This window comes from Amblyomma maculatum, unplaced genomic scaffold, assembly GCF_055883805.1.
Source record: "Amblyomma maculatum isolate TAMU_Amacu unplaced genomic scaffold, ASM5588380v1 scaffold_18, whole genome shotgun sequence".
In the NCBI taxonomy this organism is placed as follows: domain Eukaryota; kingdom Metazoa; phylum Arthropoda; class Arachnida; order Ixodida; family Ixodidae; genus Amblyomma; species Amblyomma maculatum.
This window is the reverse complement of record NW_028146743.1, coordinates 2,515,339-2,538,017: the sequence shown is the minus strand read 5'-3', so window position 1 is coordinate 2,538,017 and position 22,679 is coordinate 2,515,339. Positions and strand designations below refer to the sequence as shown.

General features: G+C 46.5%; 1 protein-coding gene across 1 annotated transcript in view; it reads left to right on the top strand.

Moving 5' to 3' along the window:
• Positions 1–1,956: 1,956 nt before the first annotated feature.
• LOC146171715 (chromobox protein homolog 3-like) overlaps positions 1,957–22,679 on the top strand; it is a 56,130-nt gene continuing 35,407 nt past the window's right edge. Inside the window, exon 1 of the mRNA XM_084586358.1 lies at positions 1,957–2,020. The gene's annotated coding sequence lies outside the window, so the exon portion shown is untranslated. The remainder of the gene's footprint in view (positions 2,021–22,679) is intronic.

The window sequence follows — 22,679 nt, the reverse complement described above, 5'->3', positions numbered from 1 at the left end:
ATAAGGGACGCACACGTGCAAATGTCTTCTCCCGAGAAACGTCGGTGGTGGAGCCGTCCCGCGTCCGAGCCAAGGTCGCTTGCTCGGAATTGGCAACACTGCGTCGGACCCCTCCCGCACAGGAACTCTCACACAAAGAAGGACCTCACTCCCCTTGGCCGTCAAATAATAAGAATGGCCATTAGAAAAGGGAACACACAGAAAGAAACGGACGCCCGCTACACTTGCTTACATCAGTAAGTAACGATAACAGATAAATGGCTAACTAAATGTTATGATTCCGTGCAAAAGTTTGGTAAATAAATGTGTGCAATAAATAATGCCATGCTTTTTGATTAGGATAGAAATCTTGCCTAGTTCGATGCCGTTGACGATGAAAATTTGTGGATGCGTCTCCTCTTTCTCTGTGCTTGTAAACTGTGCGACGAAAAGTTTCATCGCGAAAAAATTTTTGAGCATTCATGACTGCTGCCCTCCAAACCAACAGCTTACAAGAAGCAGTGGTAAATGCACTATAGGGCAGCAGAAACAAAAGCACAATACAGAATAATGGTCGAACATTCCTCGTTTTCATGCGCTCAAGGCAGAAACGAGTGGCGAACCCAGCGCCTTCCGGGCCCCGAGCTATTTCCACTGCTTGAAGCCCTCCGCGGCAGTTTATTTCTTCCGCAGTCTTAAGAATCGATCTCAGCCCCTTGTGCTCAGCAGTGTTCACACCATCAACATTTCCACATCACCAACCCTTCCTCGCCCCGTGACGAGTATATCTATAGACGCCACTAACCGTATTTACATGAATGCGACAGCCAGAGCATCGCATCGCATTAATTCTCTGAGGACGAAACGCCTGAAATTGTTAAGGTAGTTTCTTGAATCGGACAGGCTTAGCGAGCAAGCGTTATTTGGGCTCCATGGAGACATAATGCCAGTAAGCGCGGCATATTCAAACAGCTTCGGCTTGGATAAACAAAGGCGACGCTGTTTCTATTAATTATTATGGCTTTACTCTTACTCGGGTAAAAAACCAAATTTGGAAGATTTACAACCCGGCCCCACCGTTGCTTTCAAAACGCGACACCGCGTGCCGCTACCACAGCGCTAGAGATTATGCGCTACATGTAAACGATGTCGCATCGCATTACCGTGAGGCGCTACGAAATGTGATGCAATGCATTCCTGTCGCCTAGCCGAGGCAACAGGGTAAGTGCCACTGTGCGCACCTAACTAGTTTTAAACTCCGGCCTTGTTGTGACATCTGACCCTATGACCGCCTTAAATCTTCCTGCTTGGGGAATGGTTGCGACTACTCACAGGATAGCTGCAGTGTGAGAAACTCGCCCTCAGAGGATACTGCTGGTCTCAGGTGCACAGTTCTACTTTGCAGTTTCGTTACGCTGGCGCGAGCTTGCCAATTAAGCGTCGTTCCTGTGTTCGCGGCACTCTATCGTGTTGCCTATTGAAATAGCAGCACTGCGCTTTAGGAAAAGTAATTTCAAAAGGAATTAATCATTTTTGTTGGCAAATTCCTGGACTAAGGTAATGCATTAGATTACATGCTATAAAGAATAATAATTAAGTTAAAGAAATTTTATTACTGCTCATTACTGTAACTCAATTACTGCCATGTCTAATAGCATGTGCTTGTTTTGTTATATCCTCGTCAAAATGCATTCCACGATATTTCATCATAGGGTATGGGGATATACGTTTGCCCCACTCTCCTTACCATTGTCAGATAGAAACAGGACCTGGCAGGAGAACCTGCGCTATCCTGCGCAGCGTCCCGAGGTCACAAATAAAGGAACGCGGAAGGAGTGGGGGAGAAGGCATGCAAGCGTTTCTCTCCCTCCTCATAGAATGCGGCGACGTCACTGCCCCACGCTTTCCACTTAGGGAAGGGAAACAACCGACTGCTTCTCGGCTTGCAATGTCGAAGGGATAAAAAGAGGTGTTCGCGACCGGGAGGTCTCTTTTGCCAACATCGTAGCATCTTGCGTCTTGTCTTCTTCCGTCGACCCAGGTAAGCCTGCCGAACTTTCTATTTATCGATAGAACATTCTTCCGCGGTGTGTGCGTTGGGCTTGAATATTGACTATTACCTAGCGTGCTCTGTTTTTGCCTATTTCGTCCGAACCTGCTGTGGCTGTGACTCTATACGACGGCTTGAGAAAACTTGTCGCGTACGAGAAACACCTGCGCGCAGTTGGCTCGGAACCTGGCCTTCCAAGCAGGCTGTGCGTGAAGTTACAATTAACAGAAGGTTCGAAAGTTGCAAGTACAAGGATGATAATATGAAGCATGTAATAGATTTGACTCATTCAAGCCAATGTGTTGAATGTCGGAAATATTGAATTGCGTGTCATACAGTGTCTTAGAGAGTATATGTCCTTAACAGGAACCTGAGATATCTGGAGGCACGGTGCAACTCGTTGCTGTGTCATGTGAAAACCTGGATATTTCAACTTTTCAAGCATTAGTTGATAGCCATTAGTATCAAAGGGTTTTTGCCAAGTTGCTTCGCAGGTGGTTATTTCTAATTGCGACGCCCATATAGTGAATTACAAAGGCGCAGCGGTGTTTTTCCTTTTGTGTAGCGGTGATGTGTTGAGATTTCTAAGAGGTATTTTTTGCAAAGGGTGATGCAACGATGCACAAAATGGGCCCGCAGCTACTTGCGGTTAATGCACAAATTGTGCGCCTATAGCCTAAAGCTTGCGACAACAGGCTATGCGCGCAAACTTGTTTGCTTCACTACCGTGTGCGTCAGGCGGTGTAGTTTGCTACGATGTGTTATCTTCCTGAAATCACTGCACAAACGTTTTGCGCAGTCTTAATCCTTAAGAAACCTTAACACCAATTTAATTTTTTCTCGTTTTTCCGCCCCCCCATGTCTTGTGTTTCTTTTTTTTTTTTTCGCTCATGTTAGAAAATTTCGCGTGTCGCATGGAAGAAACGTGCCAGGCAGCCAATCGTAAAATGTCTTTAGGGTATTCAACTTCTGTTGTGTTGTTTGTTTGCGAGCGAAGTTTGCTTTCCTGGTATGGTTTGAGCGCAGTGCCTGCAGACGATCACTTCTTTTGATCCGTGCACATATGAGCGCATCGAGACAATTCAGTAAAAGTTTAATAGGGTAGTAAAGGGAAAAAAAGGGCTAGTGTGGCTAGATATTGTTACTGCTTGCGATGCAAGTCTGCATCGCAGTGTAGTAGCGCACCGCTGTGCTGTGACCTTTTTTTCTTTAAGGCGCGATGCGTTACAAGAAATTTTATCAGTGTTTTATCATAGTTTACGCTGTTTAATATTAGAAACGGGATATAGCGAAATTGTATTCCCTTTGACCGAACGAGGCGGCGGACTCTCCGATGGAGTCCCGTTGCTAACCGAGGCGGCAACCCCTGGCGATCCGTCGCGCGAGTAAGAATAACTAGTAGCCGCACTAGCGTTTTATTTTTCTTTTAGGGAACCAAAGCTATGCCCAAGCTCAAGTTTCGCCGCATTCCTGGCATGGTGGCGAAATGTGAAACGATAGGTCGTCGCCGCAGCAGACGCTTCACTAGCTTTATGTGCACGTGCGGCGATCGAGTTGCGCTTGGCGGTTATTTGGCGATACAAAAACGCTTCCGCTGATGCGAAACGGATATACTAAGTAGCATTGTGTCATGGGTAGCCACAATAGTAGGCGAATCGCCAAAAGACGAGGCTCACGTGTGGAACTTTGCAGATTTTATTGGAAGCGTTTCCACAAGACCTGTTTTCCAACCCCATGACTGCATTCTGAGAAGTCTCGCGTTCTTTGTGGAAACGAAAAGGGCCAATTTTCCCCTTCTCCATAAACTCAGAAATGTTCGACAGTTGACAAAGACGTCTTAGAGAGGCATCAAAAGAGTACAATGGTTTAACACCATGTGTATGAAGTGAAGGGGGAGGAGGATTATCCTGCTCTTCGCTCCGTGCGTGTCTTGCTTTGCCGATTTCCTGTGCTCTCTCCCTGCTTTGCGAGTGCTCTAAAAGCAACCAAATCAACAGATATCCAGCATGCGACTTCCGCGATCGACAATGATGTGTGAATGCACCCTACGACCAAAAAAATATCTAGGAACTAGACTTTTTTTTTTCTTGAAAGGGGAGGGGGGGGGAGGGGCACATGCCTTGCCGAGACGCTTTTATAGATTTCCGCAAATTGGCCAATAAATGAACCAACATTATTATTATTCATAACAAAAATATGTTGGAGGTGCAATACAAAAGCGATCCTAGTTATGGCTCGATTGACACAACTCGCACAGAGCACCCTATTCGCGTCACAGGCTTCGTAAATGCAAAGCAAATATAAATGAAGCACAACCATTTAATAAGAACCGAACTAAAGCACGATTGTAGTACAAGCTTCCTTCTGAGCCAGCGAGCCGGTTATGTCGCATGCAGCGCGCGGAGCACGGATGTGCTTTTGAGACTGCTAGCGTTCGTGCCTTTGAAGAAACATCTCCTTCGGACTATAGCTTATTCTTGTACTGCAAGATTTGCTTTAGTAACGTCGTAATAATAAAAACAAAACCGTATATAGATCTCATGCTACAGGCCAAAACGATGATCAACAAGCGAGCAGCTTTATTTCAGAGTACTGATAATACTTCCGCAGTTTTTAAACATATTATATACGACAATATAGTTGCATAGCTGACTTAACCCGATATAAACTTCCTACGTTTTCGCTAACGTGGGAAACGCATTCACAATCAATATTTACTCATCGCCGTCTGTAGTCTGCTCTATAGTGCAGACGTGAATAAAAACTTTCTCACCTATAATTATACGTTTCCTCCATGGAAATACGCGTCAGGTTGTCCAATCATCAAGACTGAATGCAGGCGGCATGTCGCGATGCGCCTGCGGGGCGCATCAGGGCGCGTGCTCATTCGAGAGCAGCACGTCGCGAAAGCAACGAGCCGAGCCTGTGTGTTTTTCTGCCAGAGATGGCGTTGCCCATCAGGAGCCACAGCGCCGCCCAGCGATGCTTTGGGTGCCTTTACTACCCTACTAAGTATATTACTAAATTGTCTCGATATAAGACGAAGTATGCGTCTGCAGGTTCTTTGCTCAAACCGGACTAAATAAACAAACATCACTCGCAAAAAAAAAAAGAAAAAGCAGAATGGAAGTTTAGTACCTCAAAGACATTCTGCGATTGGGTTATGGCGAGCATCGGTTTCTTTTTTTTTTCTTTTTTTTTTAAGTCACGGCGCACAGGTGCGCTACTAGATTGCGATGCAGAGTTGCATTTGCATTTATCGGAAGAGCGTCGTATAATTATTTTGTAGAGAAGCTCTTCTACGTCGCTGATATTCGCCTTATGTTAAAGCCATATCTATGTAACGATATATCTCTCAAAAGTTTTTAAAATTCGAGCTTTGAAGTGGCAAAAATAGCGCTCGGTATTTTACCCGTGCAAAATTGCAAGGTGCCCACTGCTTGTCCATTTGTGCTTTCTGTTTACGTGTGCGCCCATCTTTGTATTTTGGAGAATCTTTTGTTTAGGCTCTCAACAGAGGCGGACAGCATCGTGAAATCAATGTTGAGATTACATTTCACGTAGCGCTACGGCCCACCAGGGTTACCAGATGGGTGCGAGCACTCGCCGCCAAAGGTGTTCAAAATGTAGCCCAAATGTAAAAATGTTAGCCCAAAAATAGCCTAAATTAAATGTTTAAGAATATGCACACACATAAATGGTAACAACATGACTCCCTTTCCGCTTCCTCTTGAATCGCTTTGTTTTGCCATTCTCTTCCTCGAATTGTGCCGCCCGTGCAGCTTGTCTACTGCTTATGATTTTTTTTTTTTTTTGCAACATGTGAGCGACGCTGGTGGCTGGGTAGCAAATGAAGAGCGCTGGCTCGAGGTCATGCGAGGATCGAATCATGGTAGACGAATATTTTGAGTGGTGTTAAATGAAACTGGTTTTATTCCGCATGTAAAACGCACCGCACACTTCTAAACACACAAAAAACGTACATACATATTTACACAGCATATGATCTCCCCGCAGTGCCGAAATCCCGTGACGTAAGTGCAACGCGTGTGTTTATGCGTGTGTCTGCTCCCGCGGCAGCCAAGGCCGGTGGAGTTTTGAAATTAAAACACCAACCATTGTAATTTTTCCTAGAGTCTTTATTTTCCTGGCAAATGAACGTTTTATACTACTACTATCCCTCCTCACAATCCCCTCTCACCCCAACCTTCTTGTCGGCAGTTGAAAAAGCCGGGGAGCAAGGGTCAGCACCCTCCCGCCCCCCACAGAAGTTTATGGTTTTTAGTGGGGGGTCTTGGCGACGAGCTTGTGCGCGTTTCCTTCTTTCTTTTTTGCTACTGGAGCTCAAGGGCGCTTGAGGGTGAGAGGCGTATAGAGCTGGACCAGGTGACTGTTCTGCGAAAAGAGGGAAAATGGCATTTTCTTCTCCATTCTCTCTTCCAGCATTGTACAAATATCTGCTTAAGAAACAGCAAAGCTTTTGATTTTGACATTTTTGCTAAAAAAGAAAATAGTAAAGCCCGAGGGTTTTGTCTAATCTTCGCTGCACTGTCCACTGCAATGAATAGAAGCTGATCTTGAGGCCAATATAAGAGGTTTCTTTTTGTTTCGGAAAGAGCCAAATCCACCTCGGCAGAAACAAAGCAAAATGCAGTTTTTATATCCACAGCAACGCATTGGAAGTGATAGCATTGATGATCTTTGAGCAAACTAAAAATTCGGTGCCCAGATATGACTTTTTTTTTTCCGTGGGGAAGGGGGGCGAGGGGGAGGGGGGAATGCGTTCTCAACAGGCTCTTCCTGTTTTTTCCGTACTTTTCTTCGCGATTTATATTACAGACAACTCGCTTTGCGCACGCTTTTGCTTGGGAACAGAAGAAATGTCACTTATATACGAATTGCGTATTTGACGATTGGATTAAGGGGGTCCCGCTCCGGCAGCGCGAATGTGCCATTTTAGGCAATGTTTTCTTGAGCATTCTGCGCGTTGTTCTTTTTCGAACATCACAATGGGGGGGTAGGCATCATTCGAAAGCTTAATATATGCTGTGTCAAATGATGTGCACTGCTTTAGTGTGCCAGCGTTATCAACTGCATAAGAGGTGGTATTGCAGATGACAAATTCGGTAGCGTCGTTGGTATACCCTACTTCGGATTAATTTGCTGAATAAACTGCTGCACTTAGAACAGTTTCCTTTGGCCTACACATAGAATGGGTATTTATCTTGGACTGAATAACGCATAACAGTTTTAATTTAATCAGTATTTGATCGGCAGCCTTTTAAACATGGTAAAGTTTGGCTGTTTTGGGCATGAATATCTGCGCTTTATCAATGTGCACAGCAGGAAACGTTTTACCACTTCGGGCGCACATTATGATAGTTCAGTGTACGAAATTTCATCGAAATTTATTCGCTAGTTCGTTTTTTATTGCCTTTCCAATTTGAAGATTTCCGTAATTTTGCCTCACATCGCATAGCTTGACCAGAAAAACCGCTCATTCTACAGCCTAGGAATCATGCATGGCGAAACTAAAATAGTAGTTAATTGTGACAATGAGCTCAAATTGCGCTTTATAATTAGCACGATTATACTGAGCCTTCAAATATAATCAATTTTTCCTACATGGCATTCAATCGAGAAGGCCGCCATACTCAACAACGTGAGCCTTGTTTGAGTCGGTTTTTTTTTAATATTGTATTACTGTAAAATAAAGTTAAAATAAGAAGCACAAACCATGGTGATAATTAGTATTTGCACCTGTATTCGCTCATTAAAAGTTTTTGCTGCTAGCGCCATCTAGGTAAAAGCAGCGAAATTGTGAGTTCATTCAATTACCAGGAGAGGCGCCCCTGACTACGCTCCTTCAAAGTATTGAAGCCAGTCAAGAAACCTAGAAGTCAGCTTTTCTGCAGTGCAAAAATCCCTTCACCATGGCGGCCAAACCTGTTTTGGGGGCAGAAATCAGGTGCAGTGCAGTAGACCTCTATTGTGGCAATAATGGCCACCTCCATTTCCTGCACCCCTCTTCTTCTTGTCCCAATTATGGGATTAAGAAACCCTCTGTTTGTGAGTGCCATTCATAACACCTCCCCCTCCCCTACCTCCTCCAGGCTCTCAATAGTGAAGGAATTCTGCTCAACAAATTTGTGCATGACATCAGGCTGGACATAGAAGTATTCTGTGCTTCACCAAACTTCTGCCCTCAAAACAGGTTTGGCTGCCATGGTGAAGGGTTTTTTTGCTCTGCTGACTTCTAGGTTTCTGTAACCCACCTATTACTACTTTTGTGCTGTGAAGTGTTGTGAAGTGTTTTGCTTGTTGCTATTTGCATTGCTGTTTGTGAGGTGTCACGCTTTTCAAAAATTCATTGCCTGTCCAAACAACTTCTTTTGGGCAGCAGATCTGGTTTCAAACATTCCATAGAGGAAGAATTTCCACAATCTTTCACCTGATGCAGAGGCTACAATTTGTGATCTAGAGGAAAGCAGAGTGTCAGTGGAGTGAAAGGAATGAATGAATACCTGGAGGCACCACTGAATCCAGGACATGGTGGGAAAAGCCCACTGGTTCTGGAAACACAAACAGTTCATTAGAGAAGGACAGGGAAGTGAAAGTTTTTTTTAGGGGACAAGACATGACACACACACTGCATGCATGCACATGTTTTGCGCGCATACACTGTGGTTTATGCGGGGGCTATTCTAGCCTGCAGTACTAAGCCGCTAACCTTCACGCCCAATCGCTGAGGGGATTTGCGCTGTTTTGTGCTTTTCTGAATATACTTATTTCGCTAGGCGCTTCAGGCTCCGATAGCAAGTGATACAGCTAGCAAAAACCAAACAGAATGCGCAGAATCTTCCGGTAAATTTACATGTCTCCGGCGTGCTTTTCGGCTTGCGACAGAGGTGCAAATGTATCAAAATGAAGACATGCCTTGAAAGATTGCAGGTTGCTTGGACGAGGTTCTTCATCCGTGCGCGCGGTTCGTAGCCAGTGGCATTTCTCGCAAAATCTAGACATTATGTGTTTGACAGCGAGTGCTACGGATGTCGCCACGTTATTTATTTATTTATTCATATACCCTTAGGGCCCGAAGGCATTAAAGAGGGGAGTGGGAAAGATACATTGGTACAGGGTACAGTGCAGCATAGAACAACATAGGAGAAAAAATAACACGGCGAAAAGTGATAAAAAAAAGATTAACGCAAAAAAAAAGCGAAAAAGCAGGTGAGACAAAAAAAAAAAAACATTTCCGACAGTCAACAACGTCGCCGAAAACGAACAAAAACAATTGACTACCATCTATAAATATAGATTACATACGGCAGTCTTAAAAGAATTTGGGTCCGTAATATCAGCAATGTGCCTAGGAAGGTGGTTCCAACTGACAGAAGTGTTTGGAACAAAAGAATAAGAGGCGTGTTTAGTACGACATGACGGAACACCTACTTTGTGAAGATGATCAATGCGACCTCAAACATATGTTGGGGGTAGTTAGTAGCCGGCTCTTAAGGACAGGATTGTGGTAATAGATTTTGTGAAATAGGCATAGGCGAGAAAGTTTCCTGCGTAGTGAAAGCGGTGGCAATGATAATGTTTTCATAACGGTAACACTGGAGTTACGGTAATAGTTGGAAAGTATAAAACGTGACGCGCGGTTTTGAACAGATTCGATTTCAGATTCTAGAGATGCAAGGCCAGGGTCCCAGACAGAGGCTGCATATTCCAGTTTAGGACGAACAAGGGTTTTATAAAGAAGCAATTTTATTGAACTAGAAGAAAGGTTAAAGTTTCGGCACAGGTACCCCAACATGCGGTTAGCATTGTTAGTAATAGATTCCACATGCAGATTCCAAGAAAGATTAGAAGTTATGTGCACACCAAGGTATTTATACGAAGACAGTTTCAAGAGGAGTATTATTGAGGTTGTAATTAGCTACTTCATTGTTACGACGAGAAATACGCATATGTTTGCAGTTAGTTAAGTTAAGCTCCATTTGCCATAATTTACACCACTCTGAAACTTGGTTAATATCAGACTGAAGAACAGAAATGTCAGTGTCACTGTTAATTTCGCGGTAAATAACACAATCGTCAGCAAAGAGACACACAGAAGAAGCAATGGTGTTAGGCAAATCATTAATATAAATTAGAAAAAGTAAGGGCCCTAGTACGGAGCCCTGGGGAACGCCTGAGCCCACTGGAGAGGAACGAGAGTTCGATTTATTTGCTGTCACGTATTGAGAACGGTTAGTGAGGAAAGACTGAAGCATTGGGAACGCGTATTGCGTCCCGGTCCTGGGTTTTCTTCCACGTCACCAGACAGCAAAAGCAACTCTTTAACAACCATCACGCACTCGCGTAGCAAAGACAAAAGTATTCCCGGGCGTGGGAACAGCAACAAACAGGCATTGTCCGATTTACTAGCGTATAGACAAGAGTCGTGACTGACCTGGGCAAAGAAACGGACGAAATTGAAGAGCCGCATCACGTAGCTGCTCCCACGCCCACTGAACAGTTCCGGAGCACGCCAGCAGTTCTTATCGACGACGGGTGTTGATGGCACAGCCGATCCGGACGCCTTGATCCACGGAGAGGTTATCCAGCAGGGTTGCCGGTGTTGGTCAAAATTTTCATCGTGAAGGCTGACGAAACGCATAGGCGCGTCACTGCAATCCCACGCATCCGAAGTACACTGGGCGCCAAGCTGTAGATAGGAAGTAACCTGGGCAAAGAAACGGACGAAATTGAAGAGCCGCATCACGTAGCTGCTCCCACGCCCACTCAATGCTGCATGGTATGCTGGCAAAATGCTCGCACGTGACATCACGATACGCCAGCTGGCGTACCACGCGTATGATCCACCGTTAGATGTTATGTGCGTCATGCGACTCTCAAATATTGGTCGAAAAAGGAATAGGACAGTGGACCACAAGAAATAGTTTCGGCCAGCGGTATCGAGCGGTTGTCTCTTTCACATCTTCGTTGGTGCGTGCTCTGCTCCCTAGAGCTTTCAGTGGCACACGTGAGTCGGTAGCTGTGCTCTCGGAAAGCACCGTTTTGAATGTAGCTTCGCAGCCGCTACAAGAGACACAACTGCAAAAGGACGACGTCGCATACGGAGTACACATGGAAAAAAAAAAAAGAAAAGGAAACGAAGGAGCTCGACGCTGCTGAACCGAATGTCGAGCGTTAGCTGAAATGAGAATGTATACTGTTTTGGTTCAGTGCTTTTCATGCTTATAAACATTACAAATATGTGCTCATAGATAATCAAAACCCAAACGTCATCACCGATAATCACCGTAATGAAACGATAATGAAACGTAACAGCCGTTGTACGTCTGTCTAATTGTATTTAGTCACTTACGAAGCTTGCATGGACATCTTCGTAAAGGTGGGACAGTTGACAGCTCTACGCTGCGTGGAGAGAAGTTTCGATTGCAGACAGCGTAACATAAAGTGACGCCGAGAGAGCAGCTGGGAGTATTTCACTGTGACAAGAGAAAAGTGCTTGCCTACATGTAAACCGAATTACCGGATTCCTTTGGCGCACACGCAGTGGCATTAGTGGGGCCAAGTAGGGCTAATGCGCGTGCGCAGCCGCCACTCTCTATTTCTCTGTGCGTGAATAGTAAGCCTCGAAGCCGTGGATTCATTTTTCAAGGCCAGGGGTCTGTTTTTTTTATTTTTATTATTTTGCAATGCACCGTAAACACTTTCGCGGACATTTAGTGCATGTGGTCGTTTGACAGAACGAAGCGTGTGTCTGTATCGGGCGGTCGAGCAGAACACAGTACTGGGCCCGCTTGCACAAAACAATCTTAAGACTGTCTTAGCTAAGTCCAGACTTAACTGGAGTCTAAAGAATAGGCCACTAGCATGGCCGCTTAAGACTGGAGTCAAGACTGGGCTTCAGTTCTGACTTGAATAAGTCGCTTGTATGACTACGACTCTAGTGCTGTCTTGGTTAAGACACAAGGACGCCAGGGCCGGCTTGCACGATAAAGTCCGAGCTAAGTCCAGACTTAAATGGTGTCTTTAGAAAGACCAAGCTTATTTAGGACGGCTCGTGTTCCGAACGTCGAACGCTTCGGGTTCATGTTCACCAGAGTGGCTTCCCAAAACGGCCTCAGCAACCACTTGGGGCATTTTTCCTCGTAACACAATCTTAAGCCGCAAAAAGCAATGGCACGGATTTTACACAACGCAAAATTGACGGAATGTGTACATCTTACACCAGGGACAGTGCCAGTGCATCCCTGTATTTCCCTAATTTCTCTACTTATACACCTGGCGTCCTTGTGTCTTAACCAAGACAGCACTAGAGTCGTAATCATACAAGCGACTTATCCAAGTCAGGACTAAAGCCCAGTCTTGACTCCAGTCTTAAGCGTCCATGCTAGTGGCCTATTCTTTAGACTCCAGTTAAGTCTGGACTTAGCTAAGACAGTCTTAAGATTGTTTTGTGCAAGCGGACCCAGGTGTCTAAGTAGAGAAATTAGGGAAATACAGGGATGCGCTGGCACTGTCCCTGTTGTAAGATGTGTAAAATCCGTGCCATTGCTTTTTGCGGCTTAAGATTGTGTTACGAGGAAAAATGCCTCAAGTGGTTGCTGAGGCCGTTCTGGGAAGCCACTCTGGTGAACATGAACCCGAAGCGTTCGACGTTCGGAACACGAGCTTGGTCTTTCTAAAGACACCATTTAAGTCTGGACTTAGCTCGGACTTTATCGTGCAAGCCGGCCCTGATATCCATTGTGGCACACACACATCGCAGCTGTTTTTAGACTGCCGCAATGAAAAAAATCGAACGTATTTATTAGCAGAATGACAGCCTCCCTAACGCATTTGCAATACTGCATGGGAATAGCGCCCTGGGTTTCCACAGTGTCTTGTTTCGTGCACGCACCTACATGCGTACTATACATATACAACATATTCCACTGTGCGCATAACATTTATATAATGACGGGAAAGCATATATGTATAAGAATGAATACAACAGAAAATGAATACAATGAAAACTAAACCTACATTTCGATAGTGTGCATAATCACAAAGAAAACAATTTCAATTATAAGTTCCCGAACTTTGGGAGCTCGAATGGCAGTTCTGAATACAACTTCATGTGTCTGTCGTAATCGTTGTCGTGTCTGCGTTGAGATAATTTGGTCATAGAATAAAACTCCGGTGAAACTTAACAAACTGATTTAATGGCTACATGGAAGAAACTGTACAGAAATTCAAACTGACGACCGTTTCCTTCGGCGTCTTGCAAGCTACTGTCCGAGGACTGTTGGCCGTGTTTCCCTCTCCAGGCATTCATTTGTTTCTCTAGAGGTCCCCCGCTTGCGTGGGCCCTTGGAGCCTGGCAGTCGCGGCGCTCACTCGGCGGTGTCGATAACGGAGGAATCCTCCTCGCGTCCCCGGTGCTGGCCCGCAGCCTTCTCGTAAGCTCGAATTTCAGGGCAGGCGGGCGTCCGCGTCTTGTTAGGCCGCCAGCGCGTACACATGCCCAGGCCTGGGACGCGGCTCAGCCCATCGCTGTGCCCGCCGGGCTTCCAGGAACCTCTTCTGCCGACACGTGGGGCAGGCCCGCCGAGTTTGGCGAGAATTATGGCCCCGGTTGTGTCTTCGACGGCGCCAGTGGAGCGGGAGGGACGCTTTGAGGGGGGACGAGCCGCTGGTCGACTGGCCGGCAGTGGCAAGGAGCAGCCGTGCCATTACCAAAAAAGCACTGCGGCACACACACACACACACACACACACACACACGCACACACACACACACACACACACACACACACACACACACACACACACACACACACACACACACACACACACACACACACACACACACACACACACACACACACACACGCACACACGCACACACACACACGCACACACGCACACACACACGTGCGCGCGTGCGCGCGCGGCGCGCGGGCGGACGCGGACGCACACACAAACACACACACGCGGACGCGCGCACACAAACACACCCGCGAGTGGCCGCTAGGCCGGCGATCAGGGAAACGAAACAGTCGTCTTGTGACACGTCCTTCGGATCTGATGTTTGTCCGTTTTTGTCCCCGACATCATGAGGCCTGCGATGAAGGGCTTGCCGTTACATCAGCCGTTGTTCCATAAAAAATATGAAAATTGAAATAGGCGAGGAACTCTTCTGGTTGGTTTGAAATCTTGTGCAACATCCGCATGTCCTGGCTAGCCCAAACTTGACATGCAAGACACTTTCTAATGTCTCGTTTGTCATTCTATTCCTGAGATTTGGATTTGTCAGATACATTTGACTGAACACACGCTCAACGGCTGCATTAGATATCGGCGGTGCCAGTAGGTCCCTGCGAAATCAATAAAAACATGGAATTTCCGGCAGAATTCTCGCTTGACCAAATCTGCGTGACACTGTAGACATGCTGTCAACGTTACCCTGCAGGAGCAGGTGATCAGATACTTGTGCAGGTACACTGCTGGCAGTATGAATTCGGCGAATGTGCGGCGGAAAATGTCAAAAGGAAAAAATCTTCGTTCTTTGGCTCTAAAAGCCGGATGTTTTCAAACAGCTTCATTTCATCCCGTAATCGTTTTAGCACGCTCTTGATACATACCGAAATGAATGTTCGTCACCGCTCTAATAGTACGGTTTTAGCATTTTTCTAGAGTCGAGGAAAACCCAGCGTGCAAGCTCTCAAACGACGCTCTTGATTTTCTGGTGTTGAGTAAGGCGGCAAAACTATGCATGCCATAAGTGTTTTAACGAACAAGCTTCAATCTGCATGAAGTTTTACAGGATCTTCGGATTGAAAGAGATTGTTTAATTGGCCGGAATCGTCAACAGTGGGGCTCTTCGTCGCTGAGCATTTCGCTCAATAGCTTTGCGGTATAGCATCGTTCTGCCGTCTTTCGGCTCTCAGGGCATCCCATTGTTTGAGGACCGACCTCAGTGCTGGTACTATGCTTTGCCAACGCGTAGCAAGCGCCGATGAGTTTGTTGTTTGTTGAGTAACTAGCCAGCTTCCATTGATGCGTAGGTAGTTTTGTACACCTGTTGTGTTTTCGGCGAATGCGAGAACCAGTTGAAGGTCTCCCGGACAATATTATTTATATGTGTAGGTGGCACACCAACTGTTTCATTACAAGCCAGTTGCAAGGAATGGCAAAGGAACCTGATCGCACCGTTCTACCCTTCCTTGGAAGTTCAAAAGTAGTTCATTTCTTAAGACGTTTCACCTCCCAATCTTCTGTTCTGATCGAGTGTTTATAGGCACGTCCCCAGTAAATCGGAGCGTCTGTCGTTAATTTGCCAACAGACTAGACTTACAATTTGTTAAAATTGATTGAAGCGAGCGGTGGGAGAGTTGTGTATGAGGCTTGACTGAAGGAGGCCTCCAGAGACTCCGGCCTAAAGTGTAGCAGAAAGCTACGGCCTGATTATACTAGCCCTCAGCGCAGCAGTCTAGCTTTTTATGTCATATTCCATCTGACGAAAATGTTGTAAATTACTGCTGTAAATAGTGCAGAGTCGACAAGGAACTCATCTCCGTGCCGCAATGTGTCGCTGAGCCACGGACACAGCGGTGTGTCACCAACACCACTCACAACGGGACAAGAAGTCGAAGAACAAAAGAGAATGAAAGATAACTTTCGGCAGCCGACTTAATCGGCTAGTGATCCGAGGCAAGTTGTCGGCATTGGCTTCCTGCCATGTCAGCAGTGTGGTTCGCATCGAACGACCTAGCTGAACGTCTAAATGCCGCACGCGCCACAGGTTAATGGAAGGAGACTGGTAATACGTTGGCCCGACCGTTATTTACGAATTTTACGGATTTAAATGTTAATTTACGAATTTGCCTTTTTTTTGCTTTTTTTTTTGCGAGGTTGTACAATTTGCGCATAGTGTGGATCAAAATGCTACATGTTATTTACTGTAAGTGCTTTGTGAACATGCTAATATTTTTTAATTTGTTGCTATTCACATTTTTACTGACCTCTGTTGAATACCAAACCGAATTAATCTGTAGATGATGTGAATTTAATGTGCAGCCTCGCGCAAATTACTTTGAGGGCTAAAAAGTTTGCAGCCCAGGGCCTCATTTCCTGCAGAGGGAGAAAGGGGTCCATTTATTGTAATTAGCTTAATATACAGAACCACAAATAATTGAGCATCGAGCGCCACATATAAAAAAAACAGAACGGAGATATGGGGCCCTGCCTAGAGTAACGTTATACAGTGCCGTCTGGGGAGGAGAAAAAGAAGCCAGCATCCAAGAAATGTTATTGATACGATTTGTTATATGACCAGGACAATCTTCCTTTTTTCGCTGCCAACATGAAAGCCGCTCAGCAGTTGCAGAATATTTCCAATGCCCCCTTTTTGTAGCATTCGCAGCGAGAAAATTGCAAGGGCGGGCCACGGTGTCTCCCGAACAAGTGCCTCGTTATCTTGCTGTCTCAACGTTGAGTTTGTTCCGTAAAACTATACATCTGCATCAGTGTCACGTGAATCCCAGTGAGCAAATTTCAGTTTTTTTTTTTAATTTACTGCAGTTAATATGAAATCGGGCGTAGATACTGTTGCAACGTGGCACGGGTGCGGGACGGCATCACCAAGAGATGGGGAAGGGAGGAGGCTACATGCGCATTAGCTCAGGGCCCCAAATGTTTTTTTTTTAATCTGACCCAGAGCAAGCCTTCGACGTTGAGCGCTTCGGCACCCAAGCAACAAAAAGACAAAACGACAGAATACGACTTCATGGCTGCACTAGATTGGGGAGAGAGGAAATTCATCCGTGCAGAGAGGGGAGTCCGAAACAAAACCAGCCGCCCGCTCGGGTTTTATTTTTTCAAGGAAGGCAGGTGGAATGGTGGAATCTTGCTGTCTCAACGTTGAGTTTGTTCCGTAAAACTATACATCTGCATCAGTGTCACGTGAATCCCAGTGAGCAAATTTCAGTTGTTTTTTTTTTTTTTTTTTAATTTACTGCAGTTAATATGAAATCGGGCGTAGATACTGTTGCAACGTGGCACGGGTGCGGGACGGCATCACCAAGAGATGGGGAAGGGAGGAGGCTACATGCGCATTAGTTCAGGGCCCCAAATGTTTTTTTTTAATCTGAGCCAGAGCAAGCCTTCGACGTTGAGCGCTTCGGCACCCAAGCAACAAAAAGACAAAACGACAGAATACGACTTCATGGCTGCACTAGATTGGGGAGAGAGGAAATTCATCCGTGCAGAGAGGGGAGTCCGAAACAAAACCAGCCGCCCGCTCGGGTTTTATTTTTTCAAGGAAGGCAGGTGGAATGGTGAGGAGATCACTCCATGCCATTTTGTCACCCTGCCGCTCGAAGGTCGATGGCAAGCGTCCTTCTGAGCTTTCCTGACTAGTGTGAGAGAAGCGCGTGATAACAGCGCGAAGTTTGGCGTTGTTCGCAGTATTTTTGGAGAGAGCTCTTTTTCTTACAAAGTTGTCTTGATGCCCATGAAAGGAACCCTTCGTACCATAAGACCGTGTAAAGAGCCAACTCGCACATTCTCCATGTTTATTAATGCCTGGCGTCGGCAGCGTGTACCTTGACACTGGCCTAGAAGAAAAATGCGTAAACGTAAAACAAAGAAAAATAATTACTCCCGTGCTTAATTGCGTTCTAAATCAAAGCAGCGTGACAATTGTGGACCGCGATTCATTTCTGTTAGCCAGCGTCCTTGTTTCTTCGCGTTGGGTCCATAGTGATCCTCTAATCCTGTTTTCTTTTCATTAATTTTGTGGCTCTGGACTAAGGGCCCACTTATCTTTCTTTTTGTCTTAATGAAATAAAGTTCATTCCTTCCCTCACTTATCCTCTTTGACTAGCGGTGGGGGTGACTAGCGGCTCTAGTTTTTTTTTTTTCTTCGGAAGTCGGAAGGTCGAGGCTTCGTACTGAGTGCTTACTCCGTTTCCACAATGGGTCGAAGTGAACGAGGGCCCCCTCGCTCTTTGGTCACTTGGAAGGCTAGCTCGCGTGTTCGTGGATACGTTTGTCGAAGTCCGTGTGTTTCAAAAGCATTTATGTGGTGTCATAGCGTTGAGCTGGAAGTGTGGGTCAATGTGAAACGAGGGATGATTTCGAGCGAGCGAGGATGAGTGTGCGAATCAATTGTTGGGGATGAGAGCGCGCATTTTAAAGTTGCACAAGCCGCGTGCCGGCCAGCGCAGCTTTACGGTGCGCCTCGCCAGCTCTAAAATTTCAGCCTCTGTTTCGAAAGTACGTGCCAGCTTCACGAACTGGTTTTACCATCAGACCGGCCTGGACCGCAGACTGTGCTGTTCTTTGTGAAAATTAGGACATCGTCCCCATGATGTTTGGACGGATGTTAGATCCCTTCAATAGCGAGACGCCTGACAACCAACTCCCTTTTTCATCCGCACTGATGCATTATTTAGGACAATTGATTGCACTTTTAGACAGCTTTACCCTTGGAGCAACTCGCCGAGTCATTCTAAAGCAACGCCAAACCGGCCTTTAGGCAGCAATAATCGAGGATGCGCCGCATTTTCTGCGCGTATAACGGTAGGGAGGTGTAAGGACGCGAGATCATTTTGTTTTTGTTTTTTTATTTATTTTATTACAGCTTGCGGCTTTCAGACCACAGTTGTATAACGTAAAGGACCGTTTTAAATATCTACTAGTGTCAGCTGCGGGAAGTAACTAAGCAAAAAAGTTCATAGAAATGAATTTATTTTCTTAAGCAGATGGCGTAATTTTGGAGTTTTGTTATTGCTTCTAGACGTTATTCTGGAGATCTTCTTTCAGTTAATTTTAAGGGATGAGCATTAAGCGAAGGAAGCAAAGCAAATTATCTCTTGTACCGGATCTTGCAGAGGGAAATGTGATGAAGATGATGGTTGCAGATGCTTGACGCCTTACAGGTTCGATGTTGCTCAATCACGTTACTAGAGGATAGTTACGGAAAACCATTTATTAACAACTATAAACATACAGAAGAGATACAACCAAAGAGAAAACATATTTACATTTGACTGACCAATAGCTCGACTGACCCAATCAGATACGTTCACAAATAGTCACCTAATAAGTCCCTAGAAAAAGAACATTATCAATGACTGAAAAAAACAACAACAGACAGGGGCAATGAAGTATGCAGGGAGTTTGCAGGCTTCTCCCAGAAGCGAGGTGTTCACCGCGAGTCCACTGTCACGGGGCAGATTCCGAAGGGGCGGCCAAGGTCAAGGGGCAGCGTGTCGCGTTTGTATTTATGACGGTCGCGCAGGCGGCCATTGTTCTGAAGTGGTGCCAGAACTCGTGGGGACGAGCGACGCCGCCGGCTCGGTCCTTCCCCTTTCTCGGAAAGGTAAGCTCGCGCTTCGACCGTGCCGCGAAGGAGGTAAAACAGAGCAGTTAGAGAGCGCTGCGTAAGCGCAGTTGTGGGATCGGTGCTAACAGCTCTGTCGGTTTCTCGCTTTGAGTGGAGAGAGCGCGGATGTCATAAATCTCCGAATCGCGGCGAAACATGGGCCGGGGAGAATGCGCAGCAGAGGGAGTCGCTGCCGGTGTCTTCTTGGGAAGACGCCTGGACATACGTCCCTTTGAAATCGCCGCCCGCGCGCAACCAAGGACAGTGATCGGAATGTTTGGGTATAAGGTTGGTGTGTTGTTTTTGGAAGCGCAACCGTCGGCGTGGGTTATCACTCTCTGGTGCACCTCAGGTTTGCCTGGAGAGATAAAGATCACACTTCAGCAAGGTCTCGACATTATTTCCGCCTTTCTTTCCAAGGCCGGCCTGAGTCCCGCACCAGAGAAGTCGGAACTCCCTCCTCCGTACCCACACTAAATATCAGCGCACACACAACAGCCTTATCTCTCTCACTTTGAACTCGCTACCCATCCCCACAGTCTCAAGCAGTCGCGTTTTAGGCATGCCACTTCATTAGCACAAAAACGTGCAGGCTCTCAACCAAGCTCTTTCTACTTGTCACACGGTCACCCATCTTGTCCGCCGTGTAGTCAGACAGCACTGCAGCCCAGGCCTGTCGTCTTGTTCAAGCCCTAGCACTCAATAAAATCCTTTATTATGTTCCATATCTTTCTCTGATGCAAACCCGGATAGACAAATTGGGATCTGCTCTACGCACCCTCTACAAAGTGGTCCTCCAACTTTCAATACAAACTTCTACAGAATGTCTCTTATGACACCGGCTTATTTTTCCCTACTCGCTCCCTCCTTAATCTCCACCGTGACCATCAACTTGCTCGCCTGTCCTCTACACAGCAAGGCAGATGGATCCTTTCCCAGGCTCAAATCAATCACATTCCCATTGCACTTCAGGTACCTGGGAACCCATACGTCTCCAACCCTCGTATAGCACCAATTCCTCGCAATATGTCCCCAATCCTTTACCCTGGAGGCAGGCAAGCCCAGGCTGCCCGACACACGCCGCCCCTACACAGCCGCGCTCTAGCGTACACCGACTCCTTCATATTCGGATCCCTGGGTGCTGCAGCCCAGGGGCCGAATTACGGTTCTCGCTCTAAAGTTATAGAGCGTGACGTCAAAATGACGACGCCGTGACGTCTCGGCGAGACGTCAACGCGTGACGAAAATCGGAATCAACCAATGATCGCCAGGGTGCCGCCCCGGGCCGCTTATTTTCACGGCAACAGGTTTATTCGCACGTCAAGAAGCCGTTTGCTAACTTTTTTATAGATATAGCGTGTGAATAAATTAACTTAAGTTTTATATTTTCAAAAAGCCACATTTAAAGTTCAATGTCATAAAAAAAAACAAGAAGCAGCTGCAGTTTTGCAATTAAACGCTCTTGTGGGTAGCTTCTTTTGCCGCGAGGGCGCGCTGGCAGAGGTAAACAAACCGTAAAAATGGCGATTTTCAGTAAAACAGCTGATTCCACGGCTATAGTGCCGGCTTTTGCGCATCGTCTGATGTCAAGGTACTGTGTGATTGTCCTAAATGCGCGGAGAAATCATATTGAAAGCAGTGTAATCGGGGCTTTGTTTATTTTTCTTTAGGAAACAGAAACAAAAGAAAGATCGATCGCGGAGCACAGGCAAAATAAACTTTTATGTCCACACGAACGTCTCACACACAAATGCTTGTTAGAACGAGCACGGAGAAAAGCAACGCGGTTGAGCGTACACTACCAACCTCGCTCGTTTTTATTCGTTTTGCACTGTATGTCGCCTTCGCCTCCGCCTTTTGCATTGGGCGCACTGCGGAGCCCAACCACCCTTCAGCGCCAACTTTGCAGTAGTTGAGTTCAGCCATTTGACGCACGCACTTGCTCACCATCAGTTATGAGAGGCCGACTACCTGTGGAGACGAAATCCTCCGGAGGCAAAAAAGAAAAAAAAAAAGATCGAAGCACGCATGACAGCCGCACCGTCAAGAGCGGTCGACTGCGAGCTTCATCACAGTTCATCGGCGCATTCATCGCACCACCATTCCGCTTTCGCATTTTCAAGTCGAAATAGGCGTCGGAACAACTCGCCGAACAAGTAGAACGCATTCTCACACACCGCCCTTCGTCGTTGCTCGCGCCGGCGTTGCCGCTTCAGCGCCGGAGCCACCACTCACACCACTCCACCGCGGACGCCGCCGCCATTTTCGCTCTATAACTCGCTCTAAAACGTTTTAGACCGTCTCATCGCGCTCTACAAAAATAGTCTAAAACTACGGGCATAATTAGGTGCGCGACGTCATCCGTTTTTTCGCCTCCGCGACGCAATCGCAGCATCCCGTGACGCAATTTTTCAAGATGGCGACGGCGACCAATAGGAGCGGGCGTTTTAGAGCGCTCTCAATTATAGAGCGGTCCGTAATACGGCCCCTGATCATGCATTCGCCTCTTTCACCTGATCCTCTCTATTCTACCAGGGGTCCATACCTAGACCCGCCAGACAGTACTACCTTGGAGATTCTCTCGATTGTGCATGCTGTCCAGGAATTCACTAATCTTCCCAGACCCAACAATATGTTGTGTACACTGATTCCCAGGACCCCCTCCGTGCCTTTCAAAAGAGAACCATACCCCCAAACATACACGTTGTCCTAGATATGGCACTTTTTGATCTGAAGCCTCGTCACATTGAGATGGCTACATGGGCATTCGGGTATTACTAGAAATGAGCTGTGTAATCGGCTCACCTGCGAAACTATTAACCGGGCTCCAGCGATCCTCTGGTCCAGCCCATCGAGCGACGAGGGTTTTCTGATCCGGAAAGCCATATCGCAATCCTAGCTAGAATTCAGACAGGAGCTCGCCATTCTCCCTGCACCACACTCCCGTCTCTCTGTTTCCCAGGCTCATGCAAAATTCAAACAAACTCATTGCACCAGCAAGGCTATACCTATACTGTTTTCGCTCTGACCCGTCGTGTCCCAACTGCCCTGAGCTTTATGCGGATCTTGCACACTGCCTCTTCCACTGCCCTGTCGCCGTCCAATCTCCTTTCTACCCCCTCCCTCATCCCCAGTCCTCTCCTGGCATACCTGGCTGGCGAAGAGGACCAGCTCGGCCTGGTGTGGCAGGCGATCTTCATTTTGAGCAGTTGATTCCTGCTCTAAAATAAAGTGCTTTTATTACTACTACTACAATCTTTGCGAC